General features: G+C 44.4%; 1 long non-coding RNA gene across 5 annotated transcripts in view; it reads left to right on the top strand.

The window, feature by feature from the left end:
- The first annotated feature begins 3,329 nt into the window (after positions 1 to 3,329).
- The window catches only part of LOC309522126, a 30,994-nt gene continuing 18,004 nt past the window's right edge, over positions 3,330 to 16,319 (top strand). For 2 of the 5 annotated variants that reach the window (XR_014214877.1, XR_014214880.1), the window contains exons 1-2: positions 3,330 to 3,484; positions 6,464 to 6,714. This is a non-coding gene — a long non-coding RNA (uncharacterized lncRNA). Of the gene's footprint in view, positions 3,485 to 6,463; positions 6,715 to 7,653; positions 7,795 to 16,319 lie in introns of those variants that run through there. The other 3 variants (XR_014214878.1, XR_014214879.1, XR_014214881.1) reach the window with 2 other exon arrangements.

Here is a 16,319-nt window from a genome sequence, read left to right as displayed (position 1 = left end):
AATATAATCTTATATATTCTTTGAATAGTCCCCATTCTCTGAAAAACATTTTATTTGGGGCTCCTCTGACTTTTCAGGTCAGCTTTGCTAATTGGAAGTACTCTAGCATGAGTGATTGCCAATCTATTATTGTAGGTGTAGTTTCACATTTCCAACTTCTGGCTATCAGTATTCTTGACCGCCTCTTTCCATATGAACCTACCTGGACCCTGAGATCATCTTCTGAGGCCCTCCTTCGCGTTCCTCCTCCTTGAGCGGTCCGGAGGATGGCAACACAATCAAAGAAGAATGGCAACTTAAGTTGACGGAACACGCACAACTTGCAGACTTAACATATAGAATAAGAGAACAAGAAGAACATACGTTTAAAGAAGACTGGAAAACGTTGATTGAATATATGGGAAATAATTGTGTGCAGCTGAAAACGCCGGCAGCATTAAGATAAATTCAACAGTGTAAATAAGTTTTGATGGATGCAATAATGGAATACTGAATGGTATAGTTTTTGTAAAATATGCAGGGATTTGCGATATGTAAAATGAACCATGGACAGAGAAGAAGGGAAGTCCTTGAGATCTTATTAATGTCAAATGAGAAAATTTAATAAAAATTATATATAAAAGAAAAGTTGTTTTGGCGATTTCTGCCCGCACACTGCAGTATTCCGGATATATGACAACCCTATTTATAGCATGTGCACTCTTTGTGTTGATTGCCAAATTCCACATTCCTGCCATGGCTGTGTCCACAATGGCATAATAAGCAGATGCAAACACCACAGAATCTTCATATAGTCCTCAGCAGTGGGTGTGGATTTCTCTGCCATTTTACAAAATCCAATAATGAAAATGAAATCTCTGGGCCTCTGTGTGTGGCTACCTTGACTGCATGCTGATTGCATTTCCTGAATGATGTCATTGGGAGAAACGCACACCACTCTCCTAATCTCAGCTGCAGCATCTGAGGGGCCTTTGAAACTTTCCATCTTCCAAAGTCACCATTATTCCCAGCAGCATCCTTCAGCTGCAGCACCGACATATCCTCGGCGATATAACAAAAGATATATGACCACTTAGAGGAAGGGTTTACACAAGAAGACGGATTTCTATTGCTCCCCAAACATCCAGCATCATCTGTTACCGTAGGTGACCTTATACATCGTCCGCATGTGTGGCTCCTCTTAGTCTCGACGATGAATCATACTTCCTTCGGAAGGGGAATGAAGCTGTATGGGAATGAGAATGGCTTTGCGGGCCTTCCATAGCGTAAGCGCTTTCCCTTAGAGCTCTGTTTACCATGTCAGGAAAGATCCAAGAGCTGGCTTGTTCATTTTGTTGTTTAGTCGTTTAGTCATGTCCAACTCTTCGTGACCCCCTGGACCAGAGCACGCCAGGCACTCCTGTCTTCCACTGCCTCCCGCAGTTTGGTCAAACTCATGCTAGTAGCTTCAAGAACACTGTCCAACCATCTCGTCCTCTGTCGTCCCCTTCTCCTTGTGCCCTCCATCTTTCCCAACATCAGGGTTTTTTCCAGGGAGTCTTCTCTTCTCATGAGGTGGCCAAAGTATTGGAGCCTCAGCTTCAGGATCTGTCCTTCCAGTGAGCACTCAGGGCTGATTTCCTTAAGAATGGATGTGTTTTATCTTCTTGCAGTCCATGGGACTCTCAAGAGTCTCCTCAAGCACCATAATTCAAAACCATCCATTCTTCGGCGATCAGCCTTCTTTATGGTCCAGCTCTCACTTCCATACATCACTACTGGGAAAACCATAGCTTTAACTATACGGACCTTTGTTGGCACGGCTTGTTCATAGAGGCTAAGAATATTGTTGTGATCGTTGTTAGGATGAAGAGAGAGAGACTTTTCTTGCAGAGCCTTGTGGTGGGGAGATAGAAAGGGGAGGATATGAAATTTGGGCAGGAAACTGCAGACATTGAGCGCCAGTTGGATCTAGCCAGGACCCCCAACTTTTATTGCCAGTGAATCCTCCAGGTATTCTGCCTCCCCTTTGGCATATCTAGCTAAACTTGAAGTCCCAGCTGTCCTTGAAGGCTGATGTAGGAAGATTGCTTATGTGGAGAGGCAATGCCCCTGTGACTCTGGACAAACAGAAACAACAGAGCATGTGCTTCTCCAGTGTCTTTAGTATAGAGACATTCATACTAGCCTCCTCTTACCGTCACAAACCAAGTGAAATGCCATGAAAATCCCTGAAACGAGAAGTAATTGACTGGAAATGACCGCTCCCCGCTTAAAACGGGGGGCGCCCTTTGCGTGGACGCGCGCAGCCCCTGGATCTGGAGCGGCTCCATCAGCATAGGCTTGGCTTTGCCTTCCCTCAGGTGGGATACCTGGAGGTCTCCGCCTACCTCAGTCAGTTGTCCAATCCCACCTGGGGGAAGCGTTGCCAAGGAGACCAGGCCAGGTAGGGGAGGGATTACCTGCCCACACAATAGAGGGAATCCTCACTTGGCTCCAGAGCTTATTATCTTGTGGAAATAAACTAAATAATAAATATCAAAAAGCTTCAGGGAAAAAATTAGAAAAACCTAAAATAAAACAAAGCCTTAACGAGATGCCGGCTACAAACCTCATTTCACTGAACTATTCAGTTTCTTCAGAAGGAAATAGAAAAATCATAAACTTTAAATGACCAAAATTCAAAAAAAGGGGGGTGGAACACCCAAAAATTCTGAAGTATTATAATCCTAGCTCAACCTAGGTAAAGCAAATCGCAATAATAAAGGATTGAGGACTCAAAAGTACAGTTTCTAATACCGAATTTACAAAAAAGGTTTGAAAACCTAAATGGCAAGTTTTAAACAAAGCCCAACTTGAAGAAGGTAAAGCACAGTAATAAAGGGTTGAAGACTCAACTGTGAAAATTCTAGTGCTGCTTTTACAAAAAGGTTAAGAGTTTTTAACATCAGCAGTAACATCTAGACCATGGGAGCGTTTCAGCCCTGTTCTTAAGTTTGTTTAAAATCTAAAACAGCTTATCTTGTATTCCTTTCTTTGAATTTGTGCCATTTAGGTTCTTAAACCTTTTTGTAAAAGCAGCACTTTCTGAGCACTCCGTATCTTTGGGGAAGGTGGGAGTGAATGCTGTCCAGAGACTGTGAATCTGTCCATGTGAGAGTTAGGGTAAAAGCAAAATCTTTGTGACATCAGCCATCACTACACCAATCTGACCCTAATCTCTTTTTGTCCCACGTCTTAAGTGCGCTGGTTGCTAGGTATGCAGAGTTTTCTGAGCAGAGGGTGGGTATTGGCCATATTACTGTTGATGTCACAAAGCCATGAGTATTGGGTAAGGTGTTTGTGACAGAGGAAGCAGCAAATGTGATGGAGACAGCAACTGCACAACAGACCTCAATGGGCAGGGTGTGAGGATGCAACCATAAACCTCAGAATTGGCAGAAAGAGGGTGCTATTGGGTGGCTGAGAAAGGTGGTGCTTTGGTGAAGTGCAGGACCAGCTCCAGGTATGAAGAGGCTTGAGTTTAGTGGTCCATTGGTGGCCCCTGGAAGGCTCACCTGGTGATGGGGGCGGTAGGCAGCAGCACTCAGAGCAGTGCCCGAAATGATGTCAGGAGCATTGTGGGAAATTAAAATGGCTGCTAAAATCAGGCTGCTCATGTCCGACAAGTTATTTTAAAGGGGGTGGGGGTGGCCAGGGACCATTATCAGCAATGGGGTCTGCTGGGATGCTGTCAGGCTTCAGGAAATCATCTTTCTCCCCTCGTGGCAGTAGATAAGAAGATCAAAGAAAGGAACGTCTTACCAATTAGAATCTTTAATAATCACAGTGAGAGAACAAAGAACCCATCTCCTAGAAACGGCGGTGCTCCCAATTAAGGATCACTCCCCCTCTCCGTCCCTATTAATCTACGTCACTCCTATGTCTTGTAAACTGAGCTTGTACCCTCTGTTTTTTTCTGTTTTGACACTTTCTGAGCTCTCTGTGACTTTGGAGAAGGGGGATGAATGCTGTCCAGAGACTGTGAATCTGTTAACCCTCTCTCTTCCAGTGTTTCTTCTTCTAGCTGTTCCCTATCTAGTATTTCCCAGCTTCTGCCTTCTGAACTATGCCCCTCTGCAAACCACTGTTCCAAATCTATACCATCCTCCTGCTCATCGGAAGATTCAGGACCCGGAGCAGGGGGTGGCTCCTACCATTCCTCCTCAGCACGGTCCCTGACACACGATCACAGACTAGGACTTGTCAGGAGAAGCAACGGAAGCTGCAAATCTAAAACTGAGCAGAGAAAAACAGAGCTCAGATGAAAGTGTGGGAGGTTTCCGAATTATTTGGGGGAGGCACAATCTCCAGTTGAAGAAGGGTTTATACCGTTCCATTTGGTGATGGAATTAAGCAGACAGAGGAGAGTTCAGATGAGTGAAATGTCGCCTCAACTCTAATCAAAGAAAGATGTTCAGAGCTTTCTGGGAATGCTAAATTACCTGGGGAAATTAACTTATCCACAAACGCAACATCTCTAAGGAAACCTTTGGCATATAAAAATGAACGATGCCAGGATGAGCAAGGGGAGAAATCATGAATTACTGTCAAACAACAATGTACAAGAACTGGTATTAGTTTTCTTCTCCAGATAGGCCCATCAAAACTTCAACTGATGTGTCACCGTCTAGGATGGGAACAGTATGTCTACAGAAACATGATGCCTTCTGCCAGTGGGGTATTCATCTAAATCAATTACTGACACAGAAACAAGATACACATATTGAGAAAGAGTAGATGGGAATCTTGTTTACTTGTGAATGCTTTCATCAACATATATCTAAGGCCAGACTTTTCAGGTTGAAACAGACCACAAGCCCTTTATAGCATTGTTCAGAAAACCCCTGAATGACTATACCTTAAGGACTCAAAAGAAAATCAAACTGCACAAAAGTATTATTTGGCTGTAAGCAATACATCCAGTAAATTTATGTTTGCCGCTGATGTTTTTTGCAGAACTATAAATCTTACTTTGAAGGCAAAGGGGGGGGGAGGCTTATTTTGAGGGACAGAATTATTAGATTTGTCAAAGCACACCTAGAAGGAAATAAAAGAATAAAACAAATCAAGGTGGAAGCAGAGGAACAGAAAACAAAGCAACAGAAAAAGGCTCTTTGAGAATGGAAAATGATTGGCCATTCAGGAGTAGCCAGAAAGACCAAGATGCCATGTCAGAGACCACATTTGCTTTGTTGGGGGAAACTTTCATATTACCCAAGCTGGCATGCATGTACCCAGTCTGTGCATGTAAGTTTTCCCTAACAGGACAAGTTATTATAATAGATAGATGTTAGATAGATAGAGGATAGATAGATGATAGATAGATAGATAGATAGATAGATAGACAGACAGACAGATAGATGATAGATAGATAGATAGATAGATAGATAGATAGATAGCCCTATACCCACAGGTCTCTGCCTTTCTCTCTCTCTCGGCTGAAATGTTTATTTGTTACGCGTCTTTTTTTTTAAAAAAAACATTTTTATTTGATTTTACAAATGTAAATTTATTGAGATTACCAAAGGTAAAGGGACCCCTGACCGTCAGGTCCAGTCGCGGATGACTCTGGGGTTGCAGCGCTCATCTCGCTTTATTGGTCGAGGGAGCCGGTGTACAGCTTCTGGGTCATGTGGCCAGCATGACTAAGCCACTTCTGGTGAACCAGAGCAGTGCACGGAAATGCCGTTTGCCTTCCCGCCGGAGTGGTACCTATTTATATACTTGCACTTTGACGTGCTTTCAAACTGCTAGGTTGGCAGGAGCAGGGACCAAACAACGGGAGCTCACCCTGTTGCGGGGATTCGAACAGCCGACCTTCTGTTCGGCAAGCCCTAGGCAATACCAAGTACATATCCATAAAAAGAGATTTCTCTGAATCTCGAGACTTCCCCCCATCCCCTCCATGGGTCCTATTGTCAACATTTCCAACTGCATATTATTTCAAAGTCTATATTTTGTATCTATCCATATTGCCCATAGCATTTGTTACATTACAAGTGAAGTTAAAATCCTGCTAATGTTTTCATCTGCTTACAGTGGTCTCCTACATAAATTAAAATTCTTTCTTAAAGCTTTTGTCGTCTTGGTTTCTGAGTTTTCCGGACAGTTTTGCCATTTCGGCATGGTCTAGGGACTCTTCTTTCCATCTCTGGGCTAGTAACATCCGTGCTGCTGTTGCCGCATACATAAAGAGTATTTTTTGCTCCTTTGGGATGTTGGTACCCACAGGTCTCAGGGCAGTTCACAAGATAAAATCACAATATCCACCACTGGCATGTAACAGCCCTCCTAGAAGGTTACACAAGGCCCTCAGACTGAAAAAGGATTTCATTTTTTTTGTTTGTTTCTTGTACAGGTGGAAATGATATACATGGGTGAGGGGAACTTAACCCTCCCCGTCCTCACATACCACATTCAATTACCCTCCCTTTTCCCCCAGGTGAGTTCTGATATCAGATGAGAACCAGGCTGAGAGAAAATTGTCTGAAGAGATAGGGATGTAAGGCAAAGCACCAAAAACCAGTGGTCAAGAACCAATATGGCTGCCTCATCCATGCCTACTTTGGCCCTCAGAGAAGAAGTACCAGTGTAGAATTTCTCCAGAACCTCCATTCGACTTCATAACACCGGTTACTGGCAGGCATGGAACTGCAAGGTCCTTTCGCTTGCCGTAAGAGAAGGAAACGATAGGTGCAATTTCACCAATAGATATAAAGTGTATATAGTAAAGTGTATATAGTCTTTAGCAGAAGGATGGTTGGATAAATATGTCAAGTAGAATTATATTACTGTTAAGAATTACTTCCAGGACATTTCAGCTCATACCTCAAGCCTTCATCAGCTGAGGTAAAATGAGTTGAAATGTTCTGGAAGTAATTGCTAGCAGCGCTGAAGAGATAAGAGTATAACTTCACCTGACAGGGCTAATCTCAGCGGACGCCTCCATTTGCCAGCCTTTAATCCTTCCTCAGATGAAAAGAGAGAAGACATCTATGGTCCCAGGCAGGAGTGCAGCTGATAGAGAAGGCTTCTGGCTCTCCCGAAACATCCTGAGGGAAAGTCTGGCCCAGATTTTGGATGTCTTTGTCAGTCTTGTCAAAAGAAGAAGAAGAAGAAATTGCTTTCAGAACAGTTATGTCATGCCACCCTGAACATGTTGAGATTTGTAGACTGGAAGAATTGGGACCGCCAGATTGTTTCCAGGAGGCATCTTCTTTTGTCACTACACTCGAAGGCAGGCAACAGAGAAGCCCTCAACTAGAAAGGATCGCCTCCTTCTCATGGGGCATGGACAACTTCCCTTGGGGTGAGCATAGACGCGCCAGAGTTTCTGCTTCTAAAACCTGCACTGCTTCCCCAGGCATGCTTCTTTAGGGGTTTCACAGCTCCAAGGTTGTGGAATTTCCTCCTGTGCAACAACCTATACATTGGGCTGGCTGCAGGGGTGTCAACTTGAATAAAATAGGGGGGGCAGGTAGGTCCCACCCTGCATAATCGATCCCATTTGAATGGAAATACCCATAAACTTAGGGGGCACCTATTTTCATCAGATAAATGTTGGGGGGTATGGGATTAGGCCCTCTGGTAGACCTAGATGCCAATTCTGTCCCCATATCTACTCTGGTACAGTCGTACCTTGGCTCCCGAACGCCTTGGGTGTCAAATGTTTTGGCTCCCGAACAATCGAAAACCGAACTTCCAACAGGTGACAATTCTACAACTGAAATCAAGTGAAACATGTCCATGGGAAATCAGAGACACAGAGAGATAGACAGAAGGAGAAGGAGGAGGAGGAGGAAGAGGAGGAGGAGGAGAGAGATCCATGCTTACCAGGCATTTAAAAAACCCCACAGAAGAGCTTTATCCCACGCTATTAAAATGCTAACTAAGGTTCTGTGAAAGCAAGGGATAGGTAGCCTGCAAGACAGACTCTAGCAATGCCAAATACCCATTAAGATTAAGGGCTGCATTAAGATGAAATATGAAAAGTGCACATCAGGTTAATGAAATTATCCAACAGCTACTCTCCATAATGAAACACCCTACCTGCCTCTCATCAATCAAAGACCACCTTTGTGCACCTCCAAGTCCTGGAAGCAGAGTCCTCTCTCTATAGCTTTATGCATGATGGAGCCGAGGGGAACTACTGAAGAAACATATTGAGGTGGAAACGTAGGCCAGACAAACAGAACCAAGCAGCAGTCATGATGCAAGCATGGAATGGTAAATGAGGAATCTTCCGCATGAAAAAAACAAAAACAAAGAAACAAACTGATAATTCTTCCCAAAGGGCAACGGATAATATACTTTCCTGGGGAATAGTCTGACTCAGTCTGTCTATGAAGACCAAGCACTTTTCCAAAACTCCACAAGTGTTCAGTGTAGCCTACTGAGAAGTATATATCTCAGTATACACACAATGAGAACACTTGCTAAGCATGCTAAGACTTAGACTAGTGTCAATTTTATCCACCACCTTCTTTGGCTTCTGAGATTTCACCAGCCATTGTCCGAATACTGCTCTGCATATCTTTCTATCCATAAGGGTTAGACACTTTAAAAAAACACCACACGCACCAAAAAACTGTGGTTCTCAGGAAACTGAATTCTTCAACCAATTCTATTGGCTGCTCATTTTCTGCCATCCTTACCCTTCCCACAAATCAAGAACATTTAAAAGAACAGTTCCACTGCCCTGACAATGACCCTGTAAGGCAAGTTGGTGATGACATGGGTGCTAGCCAATTCACACATCCTGCACAGTACAGCTAACCACACTGTAAAATTGCAGGATTTTTTATTTTTTTAAAAAAAGCTCTCAAAAGGACTGAAAAAGGCATGTTTGTACTGGACTGTGTCTCCTTCTCTTAAAAATTACATCTGTTTTCACAATTTGGTCAGATCCCCTTTTCGCCTAAGGTCTGAATGCATGATGAAAGACTTAAGTAGACCAGTGAAAAAGGAACTCTTCAGACTTAGGAAACTCTGAATTCACAAAGTCAAATGAGACAAGGCTGGGATTTGCTCGAAGCTCTGTGAGTGGGTGCAACTGTCTGCCACCACCATACATGACCGTATATAATGCGATTACATGGCTGCCGGATTAGCCACATAATTGTCCTTTTTGATTTTGCCGCTTTATAATTGTGCTCTTTAACAAGACAGGCTTTCAGAGGAAAGAAAAAGGATTAATCCTTTGGGCTGAGAAAGTAACCTTCAAAATGTGATCTCAAAAGTAAACCATTTCTTGGAATAATTCCTGAATCGGCAGAGAAATAAATGCAAACGACTTGGTGCTTAATTTTGAAAAAGGAAATTCTCATCTATATGGAAGCGGTGCCTTTTCCGCCTTATCAAATGCTGGAGCAGGAAGCAGAAGGGGAAGAACACAAGAAATTGTCTATATGTGACTGGCAGCAGGATTTCTGGCAGGAGACATTCCTAGTCCCACCTAGAGATGCCAGGATTACAGCTGGGACTTTTTCCGTACCAAACAGATGCTGTAAAACTGAACCACGGCCCTTCCTCACTCTCTGAATGTTCAATGTGACTGTTTTCTCTGTATTAGCCCATGCGACCCACAGTTAAAACCACGGCATCCAAACCATGCATATTCCTGGACTGAGCTATGGAAAATAGTTTCCATCAGCTGAGTCTTCATGAGTTCTCTCCTGCAATGGGCCTGTTGCATTTCTCTATTGGTTGGGAGGGGTGGTTTTCCCTTTTCTGGCAGCCCACCTGGTTTCTATGGTGGGTGCAGAGGAGGGCAGGCTGCCCCATCTCTCTTAAGCCAGCCTGCTCACTTGCCTGCATGGACTTCCATGGACTTGTCACTGATGGCTCCCAGGCAAATGCTTAAGCATAAAGGTAAAGGTAGAGGACCCCAGTCAAAGGTAACTATGAGGTTGCAGCGCTCATCTCACTTTCAGGCCAAGGGAACTGGCGTTTGTCCACAAACAGCATTCCAGTTCATGTGGCCAGCATAACTAAACTGCTTCTGGCTCAACGGGACACCGTGATGTAAAGCAGAGTGCACGAAAACGTCGTTTACCTTCCTGCTACAGCAGTACCTATTTGTCTACTTGCACTGGCGTGCTTTCAAACTGCTAGGTTGGCAGGAGCTGGGACAGAGCTCACTCCATCACATGGATTCAAACTGCTGACCTTTCGGTCGGCAAGCCCAGTGGTTTAGACCACAGCGCCACCCGCATCCCTTAAGGCTGTTTTAAGGTCCACAAGGCTGAATTCACTCCTCTGGAGTCATGCCAAGTAACAAGATTCTAAGACCTTTTTGTTCCATACTGTCACGGTCTGGTTCACGGGAGATTGAAGTCCCAGCTGGGGATGTCAGGACTGGGGGCAAGATGGCGGGGTGGGAGCAGGAACGGGGGTTCAGAAGCCAAGGGTCCAAGGGTCAGGAAGCAAGGAGTCATGAAGCCAAGGGTCCAAGGATCAAGAAGCAAGGAGTCAAGAAGCCGAGGTTCAAGGACTAGGAAGCGAGGAGCCAAACTCAGCAAGGCAGGAAGCATGTTGCTGTGGCAAAGAGCCGAAGGGAAATGCTGACCTTATATCCCTTCCCAGCTCTTGCCACCAAGTGCTGTGAGTTACCAATCAGCCTCAACTGTGGGGCCGCACCTTGCCTCTTCAGAACAAACTTAGGAAGGCCCCAGTCCTGCAAAGTCCTATTTGTCACAGGGCCTGGCTCCTGCATGCACACCTGACACATACAAGTGAAATGTCCCTTTGCTAATGTAACCATTCTCAGTGTCTGTGTTGCAGCAAAAGCAACAAGAGTCTTGTAGCACCTTGTTGTTGTTGTTTAGTCATTTAGTCGTGTCCGACTCTTCGTGACCCCATGAACTAGAACACGCCAGGCACTCCTGTCTTCCACTGCCTCCTGCAGTTTGGTCAGACTCATGTTTGTAGCTTCGAGATCACTGTCCAACCATCTCGTCCTCTGTCGTCCCCTTCTCCTTGTGCCCTCCATCTTTCCCAGCATCAGGGTCTTTTCCAGGGAGTCTTCTCTTCTCATGAGGTGGCCAAAGTATTGGAGCCTCAGCTTCAGGATCTGTCCTTCCAGTGAGCACTCAGGGCTGATTTCCTTCAGAATGGATCCGTTTGATCTTCTTGCAGTCCATGGGACTCTCAAGAGTCTCCTCCAGCACCATAATTCAAAAGCATCAATTCTTCGGTGATCAGCCTTCTTGATGGTCCAGCTCTCACTTCCATACATCACTACTGGGAAAACCATGGCTTTAACTATACGGACCTTTGTTGACCTTTGTGGCACCTTAAATACTAACAAATGTATTGTGGCATGAGATTCTGTGGACTAAGGTTCACTTCATCAGTCCAGGCATGGGAGACCTGTACCCCCTCCCAGATATTATTGGATTTCATCAGTTCCAACCAGAGTAGCCTATGTTCAGAAACCAAACAATGTCTAGAGGGGCACAGGTTCTCATTCCTGCTCTAGTCCATGAAATACCATGTATACCAGGGTTGGGGGACCTTTGGCACTTCAGATGTTGTGGCATCTCCCATCAGCCTCAGCAAGCATGGCCAAAGGGATGACGGAAGTTGTAGTTTTGGAACATCTGGAAGGTCAAGGGTTCCCCATACTTGATACATATCACCAGTGTCAAAGCAATGATTCTTCTTCAACATCAACTTCGTTGGACTGGTCATGTTGTGCGGATGCCTGATTATCATCTTCCAATGCAACTAACTTAAAAACGGGAAGCGTAATGCTGGTGGTCAACAAAAGAGGTTCAAAGACTCTCCCAAGGCAAATCTAAAAAAAATGTAGTATAAACACCGACAACTGGGAGACCCTGGCCTGTGAGAGCTCCAATTGGAGAACAGCCTTTACCAAAGGTGTCATGGGTTTTGAAGACGCTCGAACTCAGGATGGAAAGGAGAAACATGCTAAGAGCGAGGCATGCTTGGCAAGCCCTGAACGTGATCAACTCCCACCTGGAAACCTGTGTCCCCACTGTGGAAGAACGTGTGGATCCAGAATTGGCCTCCACAGTCACTCACTGTTAAAACCGTGTTCATGGAAGACAATCTTACCCAGCTACGAGTGATTGCCAAAGAAGAAGCCGTATCACCATAAATTAGTTAGGTGTCACAAGACTTTGCCATACTTCCTATTGTATTTTTTCTCTTAAATTTTGTGCACAAAATTAGGAACAAGTTAGGCTTAAGGAACTCAGAATGTCTGATATATAATGCAGCTGCCTCGTAGTACATAAAAGCAATGGCCCATTCAGCCCTGTTTCCAGATTGAGTCTCTGGTTTGGGGTCGCTCCCAGCCTTATTATCTGAGGTCCTTTGACCGGAGATGCCATTGATTTAACTTTCTGAATGCCAAGTATGCGCTGGACTGCTGAGCTATGGCCTCTCTCCAGCCACTTTCTCTAGAGTTGTGCCACCACCTTCAATAAAAAAAGGCATGAAAAGCATCCTGGGGCAGTGGGGGGGATTATAGTTTTACAATGAGCAAAATTCTCGAGGAATTTTACCCAACAGGGTCTATTTGCATTTGAAAACCCTAAAAAGCAATGCCCCCAAGTCCTGGAGGTTTAACTGCCCAGGCTCCCTTTTCTTATGCAAAACTGGCTCATAAAACAGATGTACATTGCAGCCATAAATTGAAGGCAAGGGATTGCTAGCAATAGGATGTGAAATTAAGCAGTGAGAATGTAACAAAAAGGGGGGGAGGATAAAGGATGAAGAGACAGATGCTGTTTCTTATAGAGGGGTTTCAGACAATGACTCCCATTTTAGTGTCTCGGGGAAACTTGTAAGAATACTGTCCTGGGTACACAGGGCTGTTAATCTCACAGTTCCTGAGAATTTCTACCAAATCCACAAGCTTCCAAGGCTTTGCTGGAGCAGCACACCAAATACTGACCTCTAGTGCTTTTTTTCTTAAAAAAATAATGTTTAGGGGTACTCTCATTTTCTTACTCATATTGAAATACTGCCCCTCAATGAGGCCAAACTTAGATTCACAAAATGTTTAGGGGTATGCGTACCCCTGCGTGCCCCCAGGAAAAAGAATTGCATGCATGTAAACAGCATGCTATGAGTTTTCAGTTAAAGGAAACAAACACTTGAAAGATTGCAGGGTTTGCCAACGTTTTACGTCCATTTGGGTTTTCCCCCTTGGATCACTTCTCTCCCACTTTCACAAAGAGATAAAAAGAGAGAACACACACACACACTGCCGGATTTACGTATAAGCTAAACAAGCTATAGTTTATGGCCCCACTCTCTTGGGGCCCCCCAAAAAATGCAAAGGGGGAAAAAGCTGGATGTAAATTTCCAAAATATAAGATAAAAAAACAAACAAAATAAAATCTACATACAGCAACAGTGTTGTGTATGGAGTTATTAGGCCCATAAATTACCAGATAGCATACAGTGGTACCTCGGGTTAAGTATTTCATTCGTTCCGGAGGTCCGTACTTAACCTGAAACTGTTCTTAACCTGAAGCACCACTTTAGCGAATGGGGCTTCCTGCTGCTACCACGCCGCCGGAACACGATTTCTGTTCTCATCCTGAAGCAAAGTTCTTAACCTAAAGCACTATTTCTGGGTTAGCGGAGTCTGTAACCTGAAGCGTATGTAACCTGAAGCGTATGTAACCTGAAGAGTCTGTAACCCAAGGTACCACTGTATATTCAACACAAAAAACAGTGACAATTTGTTGTTGACAAAGGACAGCTGGACATATAAAGGGCCCCATTACCTTCAGTAGCTTATGGCTTCATCAAACTTAAATCCGGTCCTACACACACACACACTTTCCTTTTCCGAGGGATCTAAGTAAAAGTTAGATCCAGCAGAATTTATCTGAGCCTTGGAAAGCATATAGAACTGAAAGAGGAAGTGGGGAAGAGGGTCACTTTTCCAACTTCCTTCTGCTCTACTTACTTTTCAAGGGAGAAAAAGGTAACCACGTTCACTGCATTGTGACCGAGAGGGCAGTGAGTGGAGGGGCTCAGAGGCTTCATGGGTGTCAACGGAAGATTTCAAGAGTGCCCCTACACCCATGGACACCACTTTGGCAAATGTGGTGCTAATGTTTAGTTACTCAACTCATCTCATCTCGAAAGAGGATACAGTCAATAGAAAAATCCACAGTTGGGCAAAAGCTTTATTGTTGTTGTTGTTTAGTTGTTTAGTCGTGTCCAACTCTTCGTGACCCCCTGGACCAGAGCACGCCAGGCACTCCTGTCTTCCACTGCCTCCCGCAGTTTGGTCAAACTCATGTTCGTAGCTTCGAGAACACTGTCCAACCACCTCGTCTTCTGCCGTCCCCTTCTCCTTGTGCCCTCCATCTTTCCCAACATCAGGGTCTTTTCCAGGGAATCTTCTCTTCTCATGAGGTGGCCAGAGTATTGGAGCCTCAGCTTCACGATCTGTCCTTCCAGTGAGCATTCAGGGCTCATTTCCTTCAGAATGGATAGGTTTGATCTTCTTGCAGTCCATGGGACTCTCAAGAGTCTCCTCCAGCACCATAATTCAAAAGCATCAATTCTTCGGCGACCAGCCTTCTTTATGGTCCAGCTCTCACTTCCATACATCACTACTGGGAAAACCATAGCTTTTACTATACGGACCTTTGTTGGCAAGGTGATGTCTCTGCTTTTGAAGATGCTGTCTAGGTTTGCCATTGCTTTCTCCCAAGGAGCAGGCGTCTTTTAATTTTGTGACTGCTGTCACCATCTGCAGTGATCATGGAGCCCAAGAAAGTAAAATCTCTCACTGCCTCCATTTCTTCCCCTTCTGTTTGCCAGGAGGTGATGGGACCAGTGGCGAGGATCTTCGTTTTTTTGATGTTGAGCTTCAGAAGCTCAACTGCACACTCACAGGGCAATTATTCTACCCTCCTTTCTGAAGACGATGGAAGCATCATTGAGAACCCTTGTCCAACGGACAGTTTAGCTCTGTCTCCCGAATAACAAGGTGAAATAGCTCCAGGGTTGACAGCTTCAGATGATGAGTAGAAGATTTGAATACTCTCCCACACTTTTTTTTTTACCCGAGCGGCAGTATAGAAATGTTTTTATAAATACATTTATAAATGGCTTTAAACACATCCAAAACACAGGAAACATAGCCCACAAAGTTTTAAACCTGCACTGAGTTTGGAAAGAAGGCAAAGTCCCAACCAGAGACCAATGGTTGTTGAAGATGATGGACTACGCTGAAATGGCAAAAATGACCAGGAAAATCAGAAATCATGAGGATAGAAACTTTAATAAGGAATGGGAAAAAATTATAAGTTTATACTTGTAAACAACTAAAAACCTTGGCAGGATTTGAGTAACACTTGTAATGTATTAAAAACTAAGGTAAAAAATGGACTGTTTTAAGAAAAATGGAGAAATTATATGAAGCTGTATAAAATGTTTGATAATGGAAACCATGGAGGTGTGGAGGGAAGTCTAAGGATTCGGGGAATCCTAAATGTTGATGATTATGATTAATGTTTGAATTCAAATGTACAGTGGTACCTCTGGTTGTGAACAGGATCCATTCTGGAGGCCTGTTCACAACATGAATAGAATGCAACCCACGTCTGTGCGTGCACGGGTCATGATTCGCCGCTTCTGCGCATGCATGTGATGTCATTTTGCACGTCTGTGCATGCGCGAGTAGCAAAACCCGGAAGTAACCCTTTCCGGTACTTCCAGGTTGCCACGGGACGCAACCTGAAAAAACATAAAGGTAAAGGTAAAGGGACCCCTGACCATTAGGTCCTGTTGTGGCCGACTCTGGGGTTGTGGCGCTCATCTCGCTTTATTGGCTGAGGGAGCCGGTGTACAGCTTCTGGGTCATGTGGCCAGCATGACTAAGCCGCTTCTGATGAACCAGAGCAGCACACGGAAACGCTGTTTACCTTCCCACCAGAGCGGTACCTATTTATCTACTTACACTTTGATGTGCTTTCAAACTGCTAGGTTGGCAGGAGCAGGGACCGAAGAATGGGAGCTCACCCCATTGCGGGGATTTGAACCATCGACCATCTGATCAGCAAGTCCTAGGCTCTGTGGTTTAACCCACAGCACCACCCGCGTCCCTGTGCCACCCATATCCCTATCATGAAGCAAATGCAACACAAGGTATGACTGTATAGTGTAAAATTGAATATATATATTTAATAAAAATAAAATAAAATAAAAACCTATAGTGAGTTGTGTTGTTGGAATGTTTTTGCATGAGGGAGCAACCTGAGATACGATAATGAGTGCCTTGGTAAACCATGGTTTGGGGCAAC

The sequence above is a fragment of the Podarcis vaucheri genome, assembly GCF_965113315.1.
Source record: "Podarcis vaucheri genome assembly, chromosome: 17".
In the NCBI taxonomy this organism is placed as follows: Eukaryota; Metazoa; Chordata; class Lepidosauria; order Squamata; family Lacertidae; genus Podarcis; species Podarcis vaucheri.
This window is presented reverse-complemented; position numbering and strand designations above follow the sequence as displayed.